Raw genomic sequence first — 27,024 nt, forward strand, 5'->3', positions numbered from 1 at the left:
GTGAGTAACCTAATGAGGAATTGGAAAGGATGAATAATTTTATAATCACTGCAGGTTTTGATAGGCATTAAATAAGTTCAAATAACCAATAAGGAAGATGAAATGAAAATTTGAATAATCACCCATTTAGAGTCTGTGCCAGGGGAAGTCTCATGGGGAGGAAACTGTGTGGACATGAGTGAAGACAATCATGCTACATATACAAAAGAGGATAATAAAGGCTGGATAGACAATCTTAATTCTGGCACTTCCTAATCCTTGTATGAGTAAATGTGGTGTCTTTCTATGTAGCTTTTTATTTGTTCAGTAATGTAGGCATGTTGCATGGTAGTTCAGACATGGCTGCTGCTGTGTGTCTAGGCTGAATTGCCATTTGTCATCTGAATTTTCTTGTTATCTCCCCACAGAAACAGGCTGACTGTAGCACACAGTAGTGCTATCACTGCCTAGATCTGCCCTGGTGGGAGCTGCTTGTGTAGGCACAATGCCCCGTACTTTGTATTAGTCTTTCCATGGGAATGAGGAGGCAACTTGCAAAATAATTTCTTAAAGGGCTAAATGCCTCTGGCTTCATGGAGATGTTCCAAAGGGACTCCCCCATTGGCACCATTTTGATTTGACCCTATGGTTCATTTTCTCATCTATGAAGACTTTTCAAAAAGCAAATTTCTAACACATATTTCTAATCTGTAATATATACTTATTAGGTTTACCATGTCATGCATTATAATTGTGAGTTCTAACTGACTGGTTTAACGATACTTCACAAAGTAAACTCAACATGTAGGTCATAAGTTCAGAATGAATGAATCCCTGGATGTTTACCAAACACCAAAATTAAATTACATTCTTAATTGTTTTGCAAATACTTTGGCCTAACTAATTAAACAGGAATGACTTTCTGCGTTGCTATAGTGCAAGGAATATTAAAGTCTTTAGGACTCATTTCAAATTAGCAAACTCAACTACTTTCATTGTACACTATGGGGTCAAATAGCACTTCAAAAATAGCAACTCCCATATCCTCCCAAAACAGACAAACTAAAAAAAACTAATAATACCTTACAACTTCAGTTGTAAGAAATACCTCTTGAGGACAATTATTAGACGGAGCATATTGAAATTTCCACATGCCTTCCCTGAGGCTCTTAAGGAGTCTTTCAGAGTATTCTAATGAGTTCCTAGACTGGGAAGAATATGTGTTAAGAAGTATTTTCTCTTTGTCTTGTTCCCTGATTCTTTACCGAAGCAGTGAGACATAGATCTCAGAGTACACAGGTGGGAAGGTAATTCAAAAGGTGAGTTTAGCTGTTTGCACTGGAACAGCTGAGGTTGTATTGTATCTTTGGTCTCTTCCAGACATGAACTTGAACTTCATGTACTAGTTCCCTGCGTTCAAGAAACGTGTTTCTCTCTCAACAGGTTCTTTGCTCTGGAGTAATAAGTACAGGGCTGTGAGCAGGGACACACTCATGTAGGTGAGTATCTACAAAGGTTTCTGAAACCTTGGATTTGACTGTGCTCATTGGAGAGCGAGAACAACATGAGCTGTGTATTCTCTGTGATTTGTGATTCTCAGCAAGTGGACTGTTCCTCTCAGCTGTGTACAGCCTTTTGGTTGAAAACTTTCATATTGTGTCATGCTGCAAGGGATTGCAATAAACCAAGGAATTATGAACATTTGGGTTACACAGCTGCTGTGGATAGAAAGAACAGATTAAGATTTGGATGCTTTAACCTTATGTAAAAGTATCCTTGTATCTGCCATAAACCCAATGCAAATAACCCAATACATATCCAATGTGTTCTTGCAAGAGGATGATATAGAGGCATCAAGGATTTTAAGAGTCTCTGGCTCTTCAATAGAGTAATTTTCCACTCCAGAAGCCATCTTTATCCATTTGCTGTTTTCTTCCAAGCACTCTCAGTCAGTGCTGTTGGTGTCTATCTACACTGTCTGACAAATGTAACCTCTTTTTTGGAAATGGAGGAGAAAACTCTAACTGAGATTGTTTGCATATACTTTGCTACTGGGATAAACATGGCCTCTGTAGGTCAGGATAATACCCTTGAGTCCTGCCTGGGTCATTTACTGACTTATTCTGCAAAGCAAATTAAAAATGCAGAAGATAAGGAAAAAATATATAGTGTTTTGCATTGTTCTCAGAGATAACCATTATTAAAATGTTAGTCCTGAACAGCCGTTAAGCTGTGCTGGGAAAAAGAGAACTTGTGACCCTTTTGACCTCTCTGCTAGTATTCAGAAGAAGTGGTTATGTGTAAAGCATCTGATGACATCAACCATTAAAGTAGAAAATGGTTCTTCTACAGATGTCTGAAGCAGAAAAATATCCCAGTCTGCTAAAACTTCTCACAAGTTTTAAGGGATTGTGCACTAGTTGGTTGGCTGATGTTCCAGAGAGTGGCTGGGATGTTGACACAGAAAGCTGGTCCCACATGTAGTAGTTTCTAGTTTTTTAATATGTTTCTCTCTGTTTATAGGACCTGGTTGAACACTTACAGGAAACTACATTAAATTCTTAAATTATGACAAAGGCCTAGCTAGTTCAGCAAGCAAGCAAGCAAGCAGCTGGTACATATATTCCAAGTATAAATGTCTGAATAAGAGGATTTTAAGCAACATGTTCAGCATCTGAAATTTCACCACAAGTTTCAATTTAAGAGGTTTTCTCCAGTAGTGTGATTTTACCTTTACCTTAGAATAGAACTGAACAATCTTCAAAGTAATGTTGTCTTTCCAGAAAGGAAAAAAAATCCCCCCCAGATCAAATGAGGACAACTAGTGTCTTTCAAAGTAAATTTTTAAAAATCTGTAAGAACAACAGTTTTGTCTAAGGAATGAAGTACTTGTGCAGTCACACATGCTTCAGAGGTAATTGTGCTTGAAAGAATGTTTGTGCATGCTGCAACACTCTGGCAAGTGCATCTTCAATATCCTAAATTGGGATGGGCTGCAGAAAATTTAAGCTCAAAGCTACCATTTCTGAAATTGTGTGTAAAGTAATGGATTTTGCTGTTATTAAATTCTTTGAAGATCAGTGAAACGAATCTCTCAGGAGAGGAACATAGCAACGAAAACAAACAAAAATGTACACATGATAATAGAGTTTTGAAATGGAAGTAGAGCTTAAGCAACTTTGTATTTTGAAGGAAGGAAAACAGCCCTTTTCAGAGAAATTATGCCTCTCAACTGATTTTACTTAGAAAATGAAGAAATGTTTATTTGCTGGGTAGATTTCTTCTCATTGAAGAGAATGTATTTTCAGTTTGTGTTGATGATTTTGAATAATCATTTCCTGTTTCTACTAGCAGCTCTCAAACAAAGAGATTTCTTGAGTGATAGCTAAAGAAATGCCATATTCAGCCTTGCTGAGAATGTTCATAGTAAATAAAACTTTGTGGTTTATTGGTGTCAGTTGGGAAAGCAGCTCTGCTCCTTGTGTTGATCGTTGCATTTCTATTGCTTACCACAGCTCTTGGTTTTATTGTGCTAATTGCTTGGTGAGAGCTACATTCTGTATATGTGGAACAACAGTTTCACTGCTTGAAATAATTTTTATTTTTGGTGGCAGAGCCCCACCTTGTTTTTCACTCACCATAGTATGGCATGAACTTTTCTGTCCAAAGGTCTTTGTACAGAGGCTGGGATCAAATATCTTGAAAAATATAATTTGCTTTAAGTGAATGCACTATTATAAAAAAGTTTATCTATTTTTATATCAGATATCTTTTGAAACAGGTTTTTGCCAGTATTGTCTCTATTTCTGTCCAGAATGAAACCTGATACAACCTTGAGGAGAGTTCATATTTCAAAGCTTGTAATAAAAAGATTTAATTTTGTTAATAAAGGACGCAAAAATGATAGAGTTCCTCAAAAAGATACAAGAGAAAATATTATTTCAAATTTCAGTCATATTATAGGTGAAAAGAAGTGAAACAGAGTCCTAATTTGCATCTGACTGCCCTGCAATCTACAACACCTTTAAAGACTGGCAACACTGAGAATTTGGATCACATTTGCAAATTACAACCTTTTTTCCCCTGGGTGCTATTTATCTCTAAATTTCCCTTTATTGACAAGGTAAACATATTTAGTACTTAGAAGTGAGCAACATACAGTACTTAGAAATAAATTTCTGGTTTCTGTGTTTGAATAACCTCGGAGTTTCAAGGCTCATAGCAGAAGAAACTCAGAGGAATAATATTTTTAGTGATTTTTTCTTCCAAGGACAGAGTATTCCGTGAGGCATACAATGACAGGAATTACTATGCAGAGCTTTTTGAGAAGGGTAGTGATTTAAAATACTAAAATGGCTAACCATTTTTAATAGTGTATTCTAATTGCAGTAGCCTCTTTCTCTGAGCAGGCTCTACTAAGAGATAATTGACCTCTGCGTCTGTTAAGCACTCTCACATTTGGCTTGGGAAGCATAATTCACATCACAGCCAATTACCTTGTGATATAGCCTACAAAAAACTCCTCCACTATTGGCATAGCCCTGCCATTTATTTCCCTTTCCGTCTTCCTTTCGTCTTTCCTTCCTGGCTATAATACTTGGGTTGTCATATTTGTCAGATGCCCTCTTTGTTCTCTTCCATCTATTCTTTACTGTAGGAATCCATACAGGAGAAAATAACAGACTCAGAACAGCTCCACCATTTCAATGCATAAAGCTGAACAATGATTTACAGTGACATAGAAAATAACTCTCTGTTAAATATTGCTTTTAGTTAGTTTTGTATATAAAGCCTTTCAAACTAGATGCTGAACTGTGTGTGATAAGAAAATCTGATAAAAGAGATTCTCTGTTGCTTGCTGCAATAAAATTGTCTGTTATTCTGTCAGGTATTTTTTTAATGAAGATTTAAGCAAAGCCATTCAATTACCCATGGCTTTGTTTCTTTCAGATCTGCTATACTGACCATCCTGTTGGCACCTGGGCAACTTACATAAATTAAAACAGTGTATAAGAAAATATGACTCCTTTGGGAATGAAAGTCTTGCTAGCTAGACCCATGCCTCTGTTACTAAAAATGGCCCAGAGGTCAACTGAAAATCAGAGTGATTAATAGATCTAGAAGAGTCTTGCAGACAGCCAGAGTCTGGTTCTCTACTGGAAATCCTTAACTATTGGACCAGGCTGACCATAAGCCAAGAAATTACGGCAAAAGATGGTCTGACTGGTAACTCAGTCCTACCTCAATCATTCATAATCAAAACCTTAAGCTACTTTGCCAAAAGTGGCTGCACTTGCTCAATCAGGCAGAAAAGTTCTACTTTCACAACCATTACAAACATGTTTGGAAAGCACCAGTTGGATTTCTGCTGACATTATCTTATCTAGGCTGATTCTAGTTGCTGCTGTCCCTGTCCCTGCAAGTTTTAGAAACTGGTAAACCACAGAAGTACTGACACTGCATAATTCTGGATTATCAATTTTCTGGATGCTGAAAGAGTTGTGACTCATGACCTTATTAATACGTAGATTGCCAAAAGCATTGAAACTTAGATAATAAGGTTTTCAAAGATGCATCTGATGCCGAAGAATCAGTACTGCATACCAGGGACCTGTCAGAACCTCAGTCAAAATCTCCAAAGGTAAAATACCTGTCATATTTCTGGAAAATAGTAACTTTCTACGAGCCAGATTTTTCTGGGCCTTAACACCTCCTTGAAAATGGGAACTTAATGAATAACTTGGACTGGATTATAGGTTTATGAAGCAATCTTCTATATGCCGGTGTGTCAGGTTAAAAGCATAAGATGCAGTGCTATTTTGTACAGTAGAATTTCTGAAGTTCTTTCCAGGAATGCATTGATAATATTCTGTGACTGAATACACTTGCAAAGTCTTTAATTTGCTTAATATCTGTGACAAGATAGTTAATAGAGGTTTGAATTTAAAAGGTGGTGTAATATATATTGTATATACTGTATTTATATTATACTAATCCCATGCTTCAGGGCTTCCAGTGATTACTTTTAGGGCTGGAAAGAATTTTTGTTCTTTGATCCATAATGGGAGTTCTTATTCTCACCTGCCTCTGGGCCATGGAGGTAGAGATGTATAAAATATTTTTAGCAGCATTAAGTTCATACATGTCTGATTGGTATATATTGCTCTCACACTCAGGATTAAACCAGTGACCAGATTTGGGGTCAGGAAATGTTTTTCCTGTGGCTGAGACTGACTACCAAAGTGGTGTTTTTTAAACCTTTTCTCCTCAGCATTTTGTTGAAATTTTATTTAAAAAATTCCTTTCTGCCAGATCCTGGGAAAAAAAACCTCTTTACTTTGTGGCACAGTATACTTATGTCCCTTGCCTTTTTATAAAATAACTGAGGTTTGTTGCAAAGTGCAGCACAGTTTTGGTAGCTGCCATAGGTGTGACATAAAAGATAAATATTTTATGGAGTAGTCTAGATGATAGGCTAAAAGATATTTCTAATAGAGTGGCCCATGACTGCAGTTCTGGACACACTGTTGCATGTATATCCTTCCATTCCTATTTTCTTGTGTTTTGAACAGTCACAGCAAGGACAGACTGGAAGTGGTTTTGATGTCTGGCACCAGGTTGTCAGCTCCAACCTTTCCTTTGGTTTTGTAGAGAGAAAATCAGGCAAAGAATGATAAGATGTGGATTATGGGGCTGGAAATCAGTGGTTGCCTGCCTGTGTGCAGCAACGTTTGGAAGAGACACCAAGTACAGCTTGTTGTATGGTGAGCAAATTGGCTGGAGAGGTATAGAAGGTTTTATTTGTTTCCATTTCTGTTTTGTGTTGAAGAAAATGGCCTCAGTTGCTTCTAGGTTACACACAGTGCTTTCAGTCTCAAGCCTGATGCCTCATCTGTTTTTTCCTTTATTCTACTAAAGCTAATAGTAGTGTAAATGTGGGAAATTGTAGATATGTTTCTGATTTAAATAGAGAATACAATGTGAACCTATTAGATTAATAGTTATAATGAAACCTGCATGCATTTTTCTTGGCAGTCATTTCAATCACTTCATTGTAAGCAATCCAACTTTCCCGTGTTTCCTCAGTGAAGCATATTTCTAGAGAATTCAGTCTTTCCAAGTGCATTGTCAAGTGCTGATAAATTTTTATGAGCTTCAGCTAGTGGGTGACAGCCACCATGGATATCAGAAATTATAGGAGAGCACTTAATGTGTTCTAGTCCTCCTCTGGAGTACATCTGCTTCAAGTGTCAAATCATGACTGGTATAATCTTTACTTTTTTTCCTTGGTTGTTGGAATAATAACTAAAACTCTTCCTAGAGAACCCAAACAAGGTTTCATTAGGATAGTAGACATTTCGTGCTAATATAATAAAATCCAGCAAAATAAAATCCGGTGACAGATCACTGCATCTTTGCTTACCTGTTCCTTGGTCAGGTTACAAAGTGAAACAAGCCAGGATCTAAACAATTCCTAAGTGACTGTCTTTTGTGCTGAGCTGGGACATGTAACCAAGATTACACCTGTCACAAGAGGATTGGCTATCTACAGAGGCCAAAATTAATTTTATCCCCCTTTAGACAACTGAGGTTCATAACCTGGAAACAGAGAGGCCTTGCTATACATAGTGAAGGAGAAAAGGGATTTCAACCCTTAAGAGATCAGTACTTATTCTAATATGCCTTTAAATGAGAAAAAATCCATGCATTTCTAATGCAGATATTGAAAGGCTAATGCAGATATTGAAAGCAAGGGACATGAGAAAAGCAGAATATAATGACAGGCTCTGGCTTGATTATTTTTTGCATACTAAGCCATGAACTGGTTAAGCACCACAAAGGAAATTAGCTATCTTATGTTTGCCATCCTGAGAACTCAAAGTATTTAGTCAAAATGATGAATTTAAAGTGGAGATAAAATGGCTTGCATAAATATCATACAATAAAGAGAGAAGTGTCCTGGTCTATAGTAGTAAACCATCTAAAAGATTGCATCATATTAGAAGACCCCAGATAATAACTTCTGGAGTTATTGCTCCAAATTTTTGATATTGAGATGCTTAAACACTCAGTATGGGTAGTCAAGCAGCATTGAGTTAATACAGATAATGGGAGGGGGAGGAGAGGGACAGGAATGCCAGTAGGGAGATTTAACAGAGGGTGCTGTGGTACTCAGTCAATGCACACCCCTGTGTTCACAGAACAGAAAGGAAGCTCCTTCAATAAAGTTTAAAAAAGGTCTATTGAGCTGGCAAGAAGGAAGAGGTTCTAGTGGAGCATGGCAAGGAGACATAGAGAAGGGATGATAAGCAGAGATGGTGAACTGGAATATATAATCAAGAATTGTGGATGGCGTGGGGGGGAATGTGGTAATTAGTTAATAGTGGCAGAAACAGTCTTGTATATAAACATTTGACTTATTTCTGTCACAGAATAATAATTTACAGTAGAGTTGAAATATCTACTGGCACTTAAGTGTTTTGACTTCCATTAAGTGAATTCTATACCATCTAAGTGTTTTGTTACATCATTTGATATAATCCTTGCAGATCTGAGCATTGTTCACTTAATTTTTGACATATTTAGTTAGAGTATAATGTGCATGTAAAGAAAATAAAACATAATTATATGTAACACAGATGTACCAGATTTTATTTTTACATTCCTCTGAGTTATAACACTTACATTGCAGTACCATCTGTAATCCCTGGCAGAGCTGAGGCATTCTACAGATATATAAGAAATGACAGGTACCCTATGACAAACAGCTTACTGCCTAGCACACTGAGCAAGCTGATGAAAGAAAGAAGGTACAGAATATGAGCGAGCAGGCTGAGCAAGCTAGCGAGGGAGGCAACAAAAAATAGAAAATTAAATTTACATAGGCATGTAAGTCATCTAGGAACCAAACTCAGAAGTCAGTAGGTTTCAAAACTGGATTGTGCATCATTGTTTTTCAGCAGATGTTAGTTTATTGAACACCACCTTATCTTCAAAATGAGATGTTGCTTCTCATACCAATCACTCCTTTGTAGTCTATGAGGCATGCCAAAGAAGGTGCAAGAGATGCTGGGAAAGCATGGGAAGACATGAGAAATAACACGTTCAACTTTATGTCCATACGTTGCTTACATCACTGAGTTTTAAAACCCACTACCTGCAAAGTCATTGGATAGACTTATACCTTCAGTGTCTCAAAGTATATTTTGATAAAGCATTAATTAAGTAAAATATTAGGCTGCTTAGGTAACATGGGCTGCTAATTTGAATTAATTTAAAGGGACAGTCTCAGGTTCTTACAGCTATTAATGTACTCCGCAGTTCGATTTACATTGCAAGAGAAGTCCAGGACATGGCTCATTGTGCTTATTCATAAGAGAGATATTAGAGTCCACAGTATTTTTGGACTAATTAAATTTAATTAATTAAAACAATTAATAGAATGTATAACACTATAGTGAAGGCATTGCTTCTGTGAGAGTACCAACAATGCAAGAGGTGACTGAATTTTCCAGGACACTGCACTCAATAGCTTTTGTTCAGTTTAAGGGGACTTCCACTTTGCTTTGATTACGGTATTTCATTACTGTCCATTTACTGAAAGAAGTTTATTGATGCTATAAGCTTGGTGCATGATATATGCAATCAAAACCCATCAATGAATCACCATGAAATAAAGGCCATGAACATAGAAAAGGCACCAGTCAAGTGATGCTTCTGTTCTATTAAGTAAAGTGTTTGCATCAGCATCCAGCCCTCCCTGAGGGGATTACTGAGTCTACCTTAATTGTTTTATTCAAGATGTCTAAAAACAAAGCATTACTTGGTCATATTTATATACACTTAAATAGAATCACTAGTTCTAGAAGTGTAGGCATTTACTGCTGGTAGAAAACCTAGAAGATTTATATACTTTTTGGCATTCTTCCTACAGAGACAAATTGTCCTTTATTCAGGGATTCATCATTCCAGGTGATGAACTCTTGCCAAAATTTTCAAGCTCAAGTAACTAAAACTAGATACCCAGAGAAAAGGTTCCTAAATTGTTCATATAGAGTTCCAACTCCTGACAACAAATGAGATAAATTAAGAAGCGTTGCACATGTGAAGCAATTTTCAAAATAATTTTATTAAGTCATTTAGATGACAGAATGTGGTTGCTTAAGTATGGAAATGCCTGCAGATTTTTCCTGAAAAAGCAAAATCCATAAAAGATACACACAGGGAGGACAGGTGAATAAATTAAATGTTTTTATAAGCTGGAGAGTGATACAGCAAGGGAAAAAAAAGTAAGTAAGTGGTAAATGATTTATCATTTTCTAGGTAGCACATTTTTTTATGGTTCATTTCCTCCCCAATGTGAAATCTATAAAAAGAATCTTCAAGGAAGTTGTGCAGAGTGTGGGGTTTCATTAACGTATGACAATTACCCTGTGGCCATTCCTTGCTGTTAATCACAAGACCTCAACAACTTCTAAAAATACAAACCCACAAAAGGGTAGCTGTTATGAACAGATTTCTCCCCTCACCGCAAAAAAACCTGGAGCTTAAGAAAAGAACCCGGACTCTTCATCATAAGTAGACTTTTATTTCTGTCTACACTGTGTGCTTCTCACTCCTATAGCCTCAGAATTACTGACTGAGCAGCCCTGTTTGAGCAGCCTGTTGCCTACTTGAAGATGTCAGAAGCAATTGCTTTCACAGATTTAAGGTTTTATCATACAAACCGTGGACAATACAAGTGAAGCTATTTGTTAAGCATTTAATAATATTTGATCAATTGTCCAGAGTTTACATCTCACCGCAGATTATATCTCACTTCGAATGCGAACAGCAAATGGAGGAGAACCTTAACTAAATGAAGTTTTCTCTGATTGGTATTTGAATGGCTTTCTTGAAAACTGACTGCTTGCCTGAGGCAGGGAAGGCAGGGAGATGAGGGTGGGGCCTGCGATGCTGAGCAGTGATTAAAACATTTACAGCTCACACACAGCTCCTTCCATGGGAAAGACTTCAAACGAGGCACAGAAAAACTGGTGAAGTGTCTGGAGCACAAGTCCTGTGAGGAGCAGCTGAGGGAACTGGGGGTGTTTAGCCTGGAGAAATAGAGGCTTCTCTTCAACTCCCTGAAAGGAGGTTGTAGCCAGGTGGGGGTCGGCCTCTTCTCCCAGGTAGCAAGCGATAAGACAAGGAAATGCCCTCCACTTGCACAAGCGGAGGCTTAGATTGGGTATGAGGAAAAACTTCCTCCTTGACAGGGTTGTCAGGGGACAGACTACCCAGGGAGATGGTTGAGTCACCATCCCTGAAGGTGTTTAAAAGACATGTAAATGTGGTGCTGCAGGACATGGCTTAGTGGTGGACTTGGCAATGCTGGGTGAGGGGTGCCCAATTCACTTGGTCTGATCTTACAGGACTTTTCCAGCTGAAATGGTTCTGAGGTAAATTATCGCCAGCTTTTCATACAGGGAACTGCAGTGGGGTTTGTTTCATATGCAAATGTTAGCTAGCACTCTTTGTCGGTTCTTAGGTAATGGATTCAGAAGAGCTGACAAAGGAGAACTGGTCTCAACAATGTCTTCAACAGAAGCTGGTGTTATTAAGATTTTAATTTAGATGAAAAGATTGCTAAAAGGATTTCTAAAATGTTGGTGAAACTTTACTCATGCCATCTCATTCAATGTCACATTTAATTCCATCTATCTCTCTAGAAAAGTGTTTGTGATTGTTGCAGTTATACTGGTGACACTGGCACTAGTCCAGGAGCAGCTTCTCTTCATCTTTACCCCTCTGTGTTAATTTCAAAGCAAATACCAAATAATCTCTATCCAGGCCAGCAAGCTCATTATGTGTGAGATCATTTGTTAAAGTCAATGTTTTCCTTATAAATTGAAGCCATGTTTTTAAAGCTAATTTGTATTAATAATTCTTAACAAAGCATTATGATATTATTATAGAAACAATATTTTTCCATGAAATTATTTTGTCTTAATATTTTTAATATCTTTGAACAGTATGATGGACATTGTGGCTTATTAAGATTTTGTCCAGTTTCTTCATAAAAATTTCTTTTTCTATAAATAAGAATATTGCATTTCTTATTTACCTTTAAATCTAGATAATTGTAAGTCATGAAATATTAAAATACTTGGTTAGAAACCCATTTTTAGCATATTTATTTCCTCCAATTATAATTCAATATATCAATTTTGGTCTATCAGTAATATCACACATTTACATGCATTCAGAAGGCATCCTGTTCACACTTTGTCCATGAACAGAGATATTTTATAATATATTTTTCTTTTCTAAGGTGTTCTATGAGAACAAGTTTCAGCCTTAGACTAAAAGAATGAGTTTATAATAACAGTAGATACACATTTTTTGATTTTTCTTGCTCTTGCTATTCTATTTTATGGCTGAGGGTCTAATTCCTGACTTAAACTGCAATAAGTTTTGTTTAAGTATGGCTAACAAATGGATGATTAATTATTAACTAGCAATTCCATTGCCTGAAAGCCTTGTACTTGGCACCCCAAGTATTGGTTTTGTTAATTTTATTCTTATCTGATAAATCTGACCTGATGTCTTCATACTTAAGAAAACATTGAAAGACCTGAAGCTAAAAGCAAGCCTCTGCTTGGACAAAAACATACTTATGCTAAAGCCATTTGTTTGAAAAACATTTAAACTTATGAGTTCAATCATAATAAACTGAAGTCCTTCAGAAAGACATTGAAGTTCTCCATGGTTATACAAACAGAGTAGACTCTGATTCTCCAATCAGATATACATCTGCTTAAAGGAACATTGACTTTAAGCAATGTGCTTATGGGGCATTCTCAAATACTTGCCAGTGGTTTTACTGACCTTCTCCTCCAGATGTAAATGATTATATCACATCAGAAAATACAGGTAATTTCACCATTTGATAGCACCGCCCCTGGAATTTATTCTATTCTCCTCAATACCTCTTTGTCCACCTCACTTTAAAAGTGAAAATATTAACCTCATCATCTCAAACCTTGCTACTTTTTTCTTTTTTGCTACAGAAATTCCATCTTTCTCTGTGGATCTATATCTATCTATCTATCTATCTATCTATCTATCTATCTATCTATCTATCTATCTATATTCTTTTAGGTCTGACGAATCACTGCAGTCTGGGTGCATGAAGATGGCCTCTACCCAGACTGAAGGCAGAGCAAGATGCACAGCCCTGACCCAGCAACATGTACAGCCCAACCAAAGGTAATCTGTCCTTAATATTTTATGGGTAATCAGATAATCTCTCTGTTTTGTTTTTGGTATATTTTTTAAGCTACTGAAAGTATTAGAAGTAAGAGTTAACATGGAAGAGGAAGAAGGGAAAAAGAAAGGCCTGGCTCTTGCAATGGGGAGCAGACACCTGGGAGCATAACCCTGGCTCTGCACATATTGGAGAGTGCTCCAAGGCTGTGGCCAGGGAGGAAGTGCTAGTTCTTAGCTTACAGGTCCTGTCCTTGTAAACCTTTAGTGTAAAAGTTCCTACCCAGACAACATTGCTTCATTTTGCCTGATATGTATTAGGTTTGGTGGATTTCTTTATTCCTTTTAGTTTATGGTGTCACGTGAAGCAACACTTTAGGTGTAAATGGGTAGAAGGAAAGGTAATCACTACTGTTCTTGAAAAGGATAAATGTGAGTAAAACAGGTCCTTTTGGGGCATTCCAATCACCCAGGTATCTGTTGGAGGGACAACACAGCAGAACAAAAACAATCCTGGAGGTTCTTTGAATGTGTGCAAGACAATTTCCTGACATAAGTGATTGAGGTGTCATGCTGGACCTTGTGCTCACCAACAGGGAGGAGATGGTAGGGAATGCAGTGACCAAGGCAGCCTTGGCTGCAGTGACCACGAGATGGTGGAGTTTGAGATCCTCAGGGCCGTGAGGAGGGCAAGCAGCAAGCTCTCTGCTCTGGACTTCAGGAGAGCAGAGTCTGGCCTCTTCAAATACCTGCTTCGTAGAGGATGATGGAGTAGAACACTGAAGGGCAGAGGGACCTAAGGATGATGGCTGATATTCGAGGATCACCTCCTCCAATATTACAAATAATGCATCCCAACAGGCTGCACAGGAAAGCTGTGGTGCCCCCAAATCTGGCAGTGCTCTCAGCCAGGTTGGATAAGGCCTTGAGCAACCTGTTCCAATGAGAGGTATTCCTGCCCATGGCAAGCAGGTTGAGACTAGTTTGTCTCTAAGGTCCATTCCAACCCCTTAACTGTTTATGATACCATGGCTCTATGTATGTACAAATTTATTTGCTAGCCAAAAGCACAAACTGAATTCTTGCCCTAAATTGTCGTGCTAAATTCAGCTTTTTGATTTTTCTGATGTTTTCTCTCATACCTAACATTTACCAGAAAGAACCACCCATGGGTCGTTCACTGATGCATCTTTAAAGACAGGAATTACTCATCATCATCCACCCTAAAGAATTAAAGTAATTCTTTTCTATTCTCCCTATTAGATTTGCATATGCTGCAGAGCTAACCATCTTTAAGAGCAGGGAATAATAATAAATAATTCCCTTTCCTTCAGCAAAACAACTTAATTTAATTTGACCAGCCACAGGGAAAAAGAAAACCAACCAAAAGAAATAATCCCTTCAAGAAAAACATCACTCTTCTGCCAACTGTGTTTCCCAGAGTGTCACAGACTGAAAGCCAAAGTTAACACTGCCTTCTCAGTCATATAATGGCAAAGCAGGGAGTCCAGGTTGCATACAGGTCATCCAGTGTAAGAAACAGCTTCTCATCTCACTTGCCCACACTGCTGCATGACAAACATGCAATATTTAAAGGGCAAATGCAATATTTAAATGGCAAGCCAGATAAGGCATCCCTCTTGTTATGATTACATTTTGACCTTTTCTGAGTTGCATAATATTAGACTAATTGTATAATCGGTCTCATTTCTTCTGTGCTCTCCCTTGAAAGTTCCCAACCAGCAGTGATTCTCACCCTCTTGTAGGCAAAAGCTATTTCAAACCACCCACCTATCAGTTTTATCTCCTTCTCTCACTCTCAACTGGTTCATGCCCTTATTGGATATAATATACCTTCCTCCCCTATGGTAAACTGATGTTACTTAAATTGATTTTTTTCTGAATGCTACTAATACAGCATGCAGCAGCTATGAAATAGTTGAAATATTTGGATCAATAAATCTTTAAAAATTATTGCAGATTAGCAGGTAGCATGCTTCAGACTAACTTTGTCTTTCTGCTGCTCCACTTCCTTCAACAGTTGCATTTTTTGACAAGTTGTGATGTAATGGCTATCCATATCATGATTTGTACTAGTGGTTAATCAAATTCTGTCTAATGAAACAGCAGGGTTTTTTTGTTTGCTTCCTGTAATGCTGTTTGCTTTGAATTCTATGCTTTTAACATTTATGCTGTAGTTTGGCTATTACTCTGTTATAATTATTTCAGATATTCAGTTAGCCATTTGAGAGATAGGCTGTTACCAACAGGAATATTGTCAAGGACACGTCTAAAGCAAATAACTAAACAGGACTTCTTAGGCCCTTTGATGTCTTTTGTTTTTCAAACATTTGCACTGACATATTTTCCTATATAATTATCACAATCACAAACGAGATCTGATCAAAGCATTCTGCTGCTTATGAAGGTTGAAACTTTTAACTTTTCATTTTTGGTTTTAGAGATCTTGTGCTTATGGTTTTAAAAGCATCTGGGGAAGCCCTAGTTGGCAGGTTTATAGAGATTTGGATGTCTCTGATACAGTCTTTGTTTTGTGATTTTATGTGCACAGCAGGTACTGGATCTACCTTCTGAGTTGATGGTACTGCACTGCAGTGTAAATGCTACAAAACCAAAGCATTTTATTATGTGAAATCACTAAGAAGGAAAGCTGTATGATGGCTGAATACAGTGATAATTTCTTCTGCTTTACTTTACACTAAAAGTAAATATCGTACATGGTTGACATAGATCTATTGGCATGCAGAAGTAAGAAAGCACAGTACATGAAAATGGTTTCCATGCCCACGGTCAGGCAGCCCATGTGCTTTGTTCCTGGGGTGGGGAAGGTGGGCTGTCACACTATCTCAGTAGGCTTCAGATCCCTCACAGAGCATGAGCTGAACACATCCCCACAGGACTTCAGGAAGCAGTCTTCCTGCCAGCCTGCCCTCAGCTCTCCCTCCTCAGCTGGTTGACTGTGTTACCTGGATCCAGAGCTGTGGTAATCCGTGAAACCTGTCCTGCAACTGCATGAGCTGGGAGCACTTGGGCTGTGCTGCAGCAGGGCGAACAGGGTGGTGCGCTCATCATGTGGCCTGTCCTTGTCAAACCAGTTGTGTTATGGGCATTGCTACCACTCTTCCTGGTACCATGACTGTTTTGCTACTTTCTCCACTTTTCAAATAGTAACCCTTTGTTGATCGTCTTTGAATCTTCCCATCTTTCTTCTGCTTCCAGCTTTGGTTTTAGTGTCTTTCATAACAAACACAGAGGGAGAAACAAATCTGTCATTTATTTTTGTGCCCATATACGTTGCCTATCCTCTTAAGTGCATTCTTTCAATGAAATTTAATTTAGCTGCTGCAGCTGTACTCATTGCTTAAAATAAATATATTAAGAGGTGTAGAAAATGGTCAGGTATTCAAAGAAAATGCTTGCACTTATGCTTGTTGCTGACATTTGCAGTGTTCTTTAAGAGGCCTGAGCTGTTGCATTATGTTTCTGCAGGATAAAATGAAATAAGATTCTATTTCAGTCTCTAATTTCTATTATTAAATGAACATCTCTGGTAACACTGAGATGGAACTTCAAGTTTCCAATGCATTTTCCAAAAGGAATAGGAGATAACCCAAGTGTCTTAAGCAATGTTAGAGTCACAACATCCAGACTGGAGATGAGCCAGCACTAAGGTGTGGCAGCTACCTAAGCAAGTCAATTTAATGTTTAGTGGGCTGAAGTTTAAGAAAGCAGATTTAAAAGGACATCTTTCCATGTGACTTTCATGGAACTATTGGGATGCTTTAAGAAAGGCACATAACTAGAAGTTTGCAAACTTTTTTTATTTTTTTTAAATTTTTGCCTTTTGAGTTGTGCTGGATGTTTGTCTCCACATTGTGTTTTCTTGCTTTCTAGATGTAGAACCCTGCATACTTCCGGAGTTAAAATAAATAGCTGTTTTTCAGTGTTGGAATAAAAAGCAGATTAAAAAAATATGGAGAAAGAAGTGATTTGCTCTGGATAGACATCCAAATGATACACATGGAGAATTATTGTGTTTGAAGCTTAGGATGACAAAGTAGAGAAAAATATTTCATACTGCCCTATTGTATGTGGGAAAGTGTAATCCATCAACTACTTTGATAAGCTTTACCATTTTTTTGAGATTGCTGTGAAATGATCTCATGAGCTGAATCAATTTAGACATTTCAAACTAATGTCTTTTAAAATGCCCAAATGATGTATATGAAGAAACGATTGCTGTGTTTGTGTCTAGAGATCGATGCATTTTTCTCCATTTGCATTGTGCTCTGACACTGCTGTAGCTTCTGGAGTTACATTTCAGTAGGACTTGCTGTTGATTTATTTTTAATTTGATCTTAATCAGCTCTATGTTTTTATCCCCTTTCTTTTTGTCATTTTATTTACTTAAGTATCAGCACAGTTCCTCAATAAGAGGCTTGGAAAGAGAAAGCTCACATTGTCTGGCTTCAGTAACCATCAGCAGTATTACCACATGCACATCTATCAAGATTAGTTACTTTTCCAGTACATAAAATCCATTTATGTAACAAGAAAATCAAATAAACACCGCTGTGTTTTCTTAAAATCTCTAGTGTCCATGTCTTTCTTTGGCCACATAAAAATGATTTCTGGGAATTTAACAGCATAAGGTTTAGTTGTTATGTTAAAGTCTCAAGTGAACTGAACAAAAAACTGGACCTGTCAATATCCTATCTGAAAAGGGAAAATAGGTGAGGTTGTGTTTTGTTTGAACAATGTGAATTTAAGTAAATGCTTTGTTATTTCAATATCACTTTACATCTGATACATAGACACTTGCCTGGCTCTCTCACCAACGAAAACACATTAGTCTCCAATTGTTCTGGGGCAGACACATGGAGAGTCTCCCATTTATACATGCCTCCAAAAATGCTGGTCATCCAAGAGATCCTCAGGAGGTGTGTCAGTGATCTATCACAGTCCAAAAGCATGAACTTAGTAGACAATATAGCCAAGTTCAGAGTGAGGGGCAAACCTGGCTGCAGGGAGTCTGGGAGATGTGTCAGACCCGTGGCTGGAGACCCACCTGACTTGTGGTGGGCTCCTCATCCTGGGGAGAGCTGTGGAGCTGAGTGGGGGTGAGCAGAGAGGGGCCAATGCCACGGCTGAGACCACAGGCACAGGTAGGGTAACACAATGGGGTCTTTCTTTCAGGGATGAGTTTTGGCAGGAGTGTCCTGCCTGCCCCCTTCTCTGAGACCTTGCACTGAGCAGGGGGAGTGTGGGGCAAGGCACTGCAGACACCACAAAGCAGAACAGCCTGTTTCTTCCTCAGACCATGGCAAATATTGACAGAAGGGCTTTAAGTTCAAGATCTCATTAGGCAGCTCTACAGAGGGGCACCTTCCTTTCCCTGCACCAATTCTTCTTCTTCCTCTTTTCCATTAACCTTTCCTGTACCCAGGATCCTGACACTTTGTTCTTCAGGTGGAGCAGCTGACTAGGCTCCTGGAGTCCCTCACACCATTCAAGTGTCTAAGCCAGTGGGAAGTTTTCTGTTCCCCCCAGTTTTCTGAGAAGGACAGCTCTAGGGAATATTGCAGCAGTTCCCTGAAAAATAAAGATTATTACCTCTTATGAGCATGCCTTTATTTCAGGCATGCTCATACCTCACATGATAAAAGTTCCTAGTTAAGTATGAAGATGGACATTTCACAGAGTCAAACTGGTGCCAAGACAGGCTTTTAAGGATAAAGAATACTGTGCAGGATTTATTTTAGGGCGGTTTCTGATTATCTGCTCATCACTATTATGTCTGGACCGCAGCATTGGCAGTTTTGTATGGTCAGCTGTTTGGATAGCATGCTCATAATCCAAAGGTAATGTGGGAAGAAATTACTCTAAGAATTTCTTTTTTACACCTTTTTTCTCTGGCTGATTATGTTCCTTTATTGCATATGCATTCTTTCTAAAATTAAGAAGAGTTTTTAAATGGATTCCCTGTCAGCAGCAGTAGAAATGGACCAAATTTTTAACTTTTTCCTTTGATTTATGGGTATCTGGGACTCAAGGAAACATAGTATGAATACATGGAATTTTTTTATCCTGGTCTTTTCATATTTGATCCATAAATAAATAGCATTTGATTCTCTAGTCCTCATTTCCCTATCCACCAGTATCCATCTTCATTTCCCAGTGGAAGCCAATGCCATTCACTTTGGCATGTTCTTTTTTGGGGTGGTCTTTCTACATGGGAACCAGGATATGTGAGTCTGTGTGGGGAGGGGAATGATGGTGACCAAAACTAGGAAATGCTCCTGGAGTCCACAGAGCAGACATAGGTTATGTCAATATCACACTATGGGGCACAGTTTAAGGCATTTCCCAGAAAATAGTCTGAAATTATTCTATTCAGGTCAGCTCCAGTTCTGGGGGAGCATGAGAGGGGATTGTTTGGTATTTTTAGGGCAAGCCCTTCACATGTTCCCTAACATTAATTTCATTTTTGGAATCTCTTCCTTGAGAAAGCAAATGAACAAATATACATATCTGTGTGAAAGGTGATCTATGGGGCACACCTTAATTCAGAAGTGTGTTTAAAAGGAAAGGTAGTTCCTTCTTCACCAGGCATTCACCAAGCAAAAGCAAGGCATGACTGTGTTGTGAGCACTATTTTCATTATTTTTAAGCCAATAATGCTAATTGGAGGAAGGACCAGGAATTTAGGGTGTTTCAAGTTGGAGCTAAAGAACTTGTGCAGATTCTGTGAACATAAATTTCTCCAGTATACTGTGTTTGGCTCTGGTTAGGGTTATAAATCTTTCATTTTCACAAGCACTAAATTCACTGACAAATTTTTTAAAGTACCTTTCATTTTTTTTCTGAATGTTGTGCCACAGAGGAAAGTTGAAGACGTGAGAAATGCTTGGGCTAAATGCCTCCTTTGGAGTAGCTGATTTGGGTGAAATATCTAAGGAATGTTAATCCTTTTAGTTTTAGTCATGTTTACAACCGGCCATTTTAAAGTGATGCGGTGTGAAAATTCAGCTATCACTAAGCATGTTATATCTGCAGAGGATGGAGAATGATTTGTCAAATCATTACCCAGTATCCTCTTAAGCTCTCATCGTTGTGTGATGTTGCCAGGCTTGCAGTAATTCTCAAATGCAGTAGGTTCCTTCAGAGAGCCCTGCAAAGCCACCACTCACAGGTAGTGTAATCTGACACGATCCTTGTAGGCTTTTGTTTACCCTCCACATGCACTAATAAATCCTCAGCAAGCTCTTGTTTACAGTTTGAGGAAAGGTGGTTTTTGAAGATAGCAGGGTCACACAATCCGTGGTACTGCTGCCCCTTTTAACTTCAGGCTGGAGCAATCCATGTCAAGCCTCCCTGAAGGATACTGCACTACAAAATGCAGCAGTAAAAAGACAATACTTGGACATTTAAGAAGTCAAGGATTTAAAGAAGCAACCAAAATCAATTGGACCTTGATCTAATAGGTCTGAAAACAGACACAGAGAAGCTTCAGGCACTTTGACTTGAAAAGTGCATTGTGCAGTGTAGCTGGTGTCTTTTATGTTTGGCAGGTGGAAAGCTCTTTAATGTGTCTAGAAAGCAATGTTCATATGTATTCTCAGCCTCATGGCCTCCCCTTGTATGGCTGCCTGGAAGGACATACACACTCCTTGAAAAAGAATGATGAATTGCTTCTTTCCTCATTTCTGGGCCTGCACTGATATGGAAACCCTGATGGCTTGAGTGAATTACTTTACTTCAAGTAATTACTCTGATTTCACCAGTTATTAGGCCACTTGTGGGGTGGATGCCAGGCACGCTCCAAAGGTTCTCTATCACTCCCCTCCACCAGAGGACATGGGAGAGAAAATATAATAAGGGGTTCATGAGTTGAAATAAGGTCCAAGAGAGATCACATACTGAATACCATCACAGGAAAAAAAGACTCAGCTTTAGGATATTATTTGAATGTATTACTGACAAAATCAGAGCAGGATAATGAGAAGTAAAATGAATCTTAAAAACACCTTCCTCTCGACTCCTCCCTGCTTCCCAGCTCTACCTCCTCCCCCTTGGCAGCACAGGGTGACAGGGAATGGGGTCACAGTCAGTACATCCCACATTGCTCCTGCCTCTGCCCAGGGACAGGAGTCCTTCCTGCAAGAGAGGCTTTGCTAAGGCTGTGTTCAATCTGAAGGGCTTTCTTTGTACTTTGCTGAAGTTCAAATGCAGGTATGAGCCAAATGTGTGATGCTGCCTGGTTCAGAAGCTGTGGTCTCCTGAAGAAGCCACATTATTGGACATATTAAAATATTCATGACACTGTGATTCTTTCTGTCTGTTTTTTTGCATTATTTCTCACCATGTCTTAGATTGTCCATCTTGATTTCCTGTTTAGGTTAAACTGCTAGACAGAAGCTCAAAATATGTGGACACATTTTTCTCAAAGGCTTTTGTTTTGTTTTGTTTTGTTTTTTTAATTAAAAATGAAATCCAGTCAGTAGTATTCATTACAGACTTTTGCAATGCAGACACCCTGACTCTCTTGAAGTTTGTGGAGAAAAACAGATATTCCCAGAAGGCAATTCACTTGGCTTGTGTGGATGCTTACTCTGGGAGGTGATTGGTGCTTTAAAAGTTCCTTTTATTCAATGGATTGTAAAAGATCCTCTATGATTAACTAGTACTGGTTCTTCATACTTCTAAGTCATAGATATCTAAAGTCTTATCAACCTTAACCTAAATGTGCCCTACATGCAAGGAAAATAGCACATGATTGGAGTAAAGGATTGGAATTAATGTGGTTTTTTTTTAGTTCCAGCATTATTTTTCTGAATTTGACTAAGTTTTGCCATGTCTGTCTTAAGGACAATATTATAACAATTAAGTAGGTGCATTGTGTGTTAGGTCCTCTGCACCTACAAAAGGTATAGCTCCTAGTAATAGAAATTTTCTTCTGCAAAATTGTAGACAAAACTTAAACATATCTATTAAAATTCCATATATCAAAAAATAGAACACAGGGAAAAACCACATACATGCAGGTGTAGCCTAGACTAACCTGCAAAAATAGCAGTTTGAAAACTGAAAAGTCAGTAGTGAAATAAAAAAATTTCTTCAATGGTGATATGTTTGTAATGATTTTTGCATTCAGTTGAGCTTAAAGGGGAGCTGAATTCTAGTCTGAGGTCCCTCCTCTAGGTGGTCTCTGAAATAATCACTGATTTTTTTTTCCCCCAGAAGTTCAGTCCACTGTTTCTTGTGCATTCCAACTCTCCAGTAACTCCCTGCAAAATACAGAGTTCACTCTGAGGTGAAGTTACTTTATAAATTACAACCTGGCACTTTGTATTTCCAGACAGATTTTACTGGCACAGCACTACAAAATCATAGAAATCTACTCTTGCTTACCTGTAAAGCATCAGCCAGAAAGGATGGCTGATATTTTTTCAGCATAAATACTCACTTAGTTTTTAATCTATCAATAAGAATTAGCAAGCAGGATACCCACATGATTATTGGGAACCCTTCTTCAAAGCTGTTCTTCAAGAGGCTAAATGCATGCAGCCTGCCTTTCCACCACTCCACAATTGCATTGATTATGTCTCAAGGAGGAGACACTTGGCACTTAATTTGTGAAAAGCTTTTTGTCTGAGTTATGTTATGTTTATTATAACAGTATTATAACATTCTTTAGTCCTGCAGATTTACAGTGTAATTTGATGGAGGAACTTCTGGCAGCAACCCACACACATTGTTCCTCCTCTTTTCCAAGTGTTTCTCACATTGCAGAGAAAAAAGAAAGGTTGTGAAAGTTGCTGCGTGGAGCAGCCCTGCTTTTAGCAGGGAAAGGATATTCCTTCTCTGCACATTCCATAATTACCTAAGTATGCACAAAACATGAGTGTGCACTGGGCTTAGTGGCGTGTTAGAGGGCTGTTGATATGTCATATTAATTGATGTGTGAGACTGGACTGTACTAATTGAACTGATTACATAATTAACTGCAACAAAAGTGAATTGTTTGCATTACCTGTATTTGGAATTTGTAAATTTGCTGTGGGTATTTTGGATGGATAATTTTCAAGCTATGTGCTGTTTGTAGACTGTCAATTTTAACTACTCACTTTTCAGGGCTTGAATTAATCATGAGGTTCAGTTTCTGTTCTTTAATTGGATGACTGAAGCCTTTTAACAAATGAATTTTTTTTCTGGAGGATGCACTTCAGGTATGCAGAAACTTTTCAAGTTCAGAAACTTTTAAAATGAAATTGTCATTTCAATATTCGTGCATAATGCATATTATAAGCACAAATCTAGTGTATTGAATTCAAGCTGTGTGCTAGATAAAGCACTTTGGGGATCTTTTCCCATCATTCAGCTTTAATTAATATACCTACATCTTGATAATGATTGTGTATGTCAAAGATCTATTAGAGATAAAGATCATTCACTGTGCAAGAAAGATGTTTGTGAAGCTCTTCTTTTCATGTTAGAGAGTATCTGGAAAATGGATACTAAACCCTTAAACACTGACATCCAATAACCATCTCAATATGGCTCTGGAAAATGTGTCAGATGGAACAAGTAATTAGTAAGTGGCATGAACAAAGAGAAATCACTCCTAGTTAAGTAGAATATTGTAAATAATGGATTTTATTCAAACAAGCAAGGTTCTGAATTACTATAAAGTAAATATCAATTATTCATTTAGTTTAATATTTTATTGCATCCCTCATAAACATTTACATTAGAACAGCAGTGAGCGTACCCTAGAGATTCAGGCTGAGCAAACAAGCTCCCTTCCTGCTTCCCAGGCTCACAGCCTGACTGCCCATCACCCTGCAAACCCTGGATGAAACAAGCTGAAAATGGTACCACTTGCTGAAACTCCAAGCAGTGCCAAGCTGCTCCATCATGCAGGGAGCCAAAGGAGTATCTGGAACTCTAGCGCCTTGCTTAGCATGAGATGCCTGGTATAATAATCTCATTTAGATGGTCTGTTTTTCTAGAAGTGAAGCAGCATGAACAGAAGTCTTATAAGCACCTCTATATGATATTTTTGAAGAATCAGACTGAGAGGTTACTGACTTACAAGTCAGTCTTTTTGTAAGAGAAAAGAGTGACTGGAATGAAGGACACTGATATATTCTTGTTTAGGGCAAAAGGGTCTAGAGTTAGATGAAACCCTTGCACAGGGGCTCTGTGTCTGGGTGAAATGTCCCTGGGAAGCTGCCAGAGGGAAAGCTCCAGGAACTTTTATACTTACTTTCCTACCATTGTCTGAGCCCTACTTGGAGAGGAATGACTCTGAGGATATGCAGGTTGTTCAGTTTTTGTGGCTTCATTTCACCAGCATTTTCAGTGCTATACCTGTATTTCAGTGCTATACCTGTATACCTGTATTGCAGCTTAATATAATCTCACTTAGTGCTGGAAAGCACCTCGCCATTACTGAATTGGCTTCCACAAAGCCTGCTTTATTTTGCTTCTTATTTTGCTTCTTAATTAAGGCTAGTTAGAGTATGTCTGAGCAATAATTCAGTCAGCTGGCTGTGTAGATGTGCCACTAACCAGGGTATTAAGTCATGGCTATTGTCTTAGCCACGTTTTGCAACATCTACAAATATGCTGTAAGAAATTGACTTAGGCAATATATTCACTTCTCATGGGTCATTACACAGGCATGGCATAACAAGCTTCCTTCAGTATCAAGTAGGACCAGCAGTTAGGTAATTCTGAATACCATGCTCAACTTTACTTAAACTGTCCCTTGATGAATTTGGAACACTTTTGTGGGGATGCAATTCCTCAGCACAGTAAATTTTAGTTTTAAATTTTAATATCACCTTATTTAGCAGCCTTTTCTCCCAAGTTTTCAGGCTTCTAATCTCTGTTTTAATGTATGTGACGTACTGCAAAATAAAAATATATGAGATTGAAGGAGCAGCTGGTTTGGGTGAAATTCTGGACAAAACATCCTGAAAATAAGAGAAAGCATCCTTCTGGCAATCTTGCAGAATGACGTTATCATAAAGTGCTTGTTCCAGAAGAAGTAGCTAAGTAATATGGACAAGACACTTGATGCTTCACTGTTTGACTTCTGTGACTGAGGGCCAGAGTTTCACAGGGTACGTGACCCTAAAGTTGAAGGTATTTTGGAGGTGCTGCCAGGGTTTGCAAATAAATATTTTAAGCACCTAACTTTCATGGAAAACCTCAATCTGAAGATTCTTGTTAAAAATAAGGGTGTCTTCATAAGATCTTCGTGGCCTTTGGATTGCTCTCCCAGCAACATAGTCAGAGAGAGATTTAATTTTCTATCAGAATTATGGGTTTATATGGTAGCACAGTAATCTCTAAAAAGCCCTTTACCCTGAGTGCAAGCTGCACTGTTTGGTGGAGCTCTAGATTGACACCAACCAGAGAGCCAAGAGATCTGGGCTCTGAACCTAACCCCACTCCCTGCTTCTCTGGGTAAACATGAAGGAGCCAACTCGACCAACACATGGCAAGAAGCCAAATTATTTTGACTGTCATCTGTTCCAGTCTTTTGGATTTCTCCGATTAACTTATTCCATCTAGTTCTGAAGCTTTTATGAGTGAATTTTTCAGATCTTAAGCTCCATGGCACGTGTAATGATCATGACTACATGTTTAACTATCATTACTTGGCAATGATTTAACATGACACAGAAAGTTCTCCAGCATAATCGTAAGAAAAGTGAATCTATTCTGAGGAATCAGCTTTCACTCCATTCACTAAAGACTGGGTGTCAACTGGACAAATAAAATTAAATTCACTGTAAAAGCTCTTGTCTGAGATGTATTTTTCCCCCTGGGATTAATTTTGTTATTATTCCATTTGAATGAGACAAAATGCCCTTTGGGTAGCACTTTATAATTCAGTTGTTTTAAAACACTCTTGTGGAACATTGCAGTGCCAGTATTTTATTGAAACAATGATATTTGGACAGCTGCAAATGGTGAAGATTTCAGGGAAATAAAAATGGCTTGAAAATTCTGAATTTTTGAAAACTGGAGCAAGTGGGTGCTGACAGCTGTCTGTGGGTGCCTGAGGATGCAGAGATACACTTCCTGGGCTATTTTCTGTAATGAATCCTAAGAAGTGGTGAATAAAGAATAATGGGCTGTTTCTCTTTTCAATACAATATTCGTAAGAATGCCACACAAAAATTTGCATCAGCCATCAGGTCTAAAGAAGTCTTTGATACTGGAATTTTCACCTGCAGTTATTTTACTATCTCTTGTAAGCTTCCTCCAAAGCTAAAATCTATACAAGAAGCAAGTGTCCCTCCTGCCTGGAGGTGCACTGGCAGGCATGGTTTTATCCCTGCAGCACAATGAAGTGTGTTTTACACCCTTGAAGAAATATTGCCTGTCCATAGCACTGTGTTATGCTTGAAGAGGGTAAATGAAAGAGCCAGACAATTTGACTGTGATAGGGAGAAAGAAAAAGGAAGGAAAGGCACCTCACTTCAAAATGGGAGGTGGCAGGAAGATGGATGAACTGAGGAAGATGCATTTGGGAAGGGAAATGAGTTCTTTCAAGATGAGTGACCATGCTCTCCCTTTCATCTTGTTCACTGATTTCCTTAGGCTCACACTTCCCAAGCTCAGGTGACAGACGAAGCAGCCCATCCATGCACTTCCAGCCGGAGGGGCAAGGAAGAGGATTCAGAAGGGCAGAAGGCTGGGGCGATGCACCTTTGTGTCCCTGACAGTGGCCAGCAAGGGGTGAAGTCTCCCTTTGAC

General features: G+C 38.4%; 1 long non-coding RNA gene across 1 annotated transcript; it reads left to right on the top strand.

Moving 5' to 3' along the window:
- Positions 1-1,075: 1,075 nt before the first annotated feature.
- On the top strand, positions 1,076-27,024 carry LOC141728690 (uncharacterized). Its single transcript, XR_012579836.1, has 3 exons — positions 1,076-1,478; positions 13,123-13,230; positions 26,869-27,024. It is a non-coding gene; the product is annotated as an uncharacterized LOC141728690 (long non-coding RNA).

The sequence above is a fragment of the Zonotrichia albicollis genome, chromosome 3 (assembly GCF_047830755.1).
Source record: "Zonotrichia albicollis isolate bZonAlb1 chromosome 3, bZonAlb1.hap1, whole genome shotgun sequence".
In the NCBI taxonomy this organism is placed as follows: Eukaryota; Metazoa; Chordata; class Aves; order Passeriformes; family Passerellidae; genus Zonotrichia; species Zonotrichia albicollis.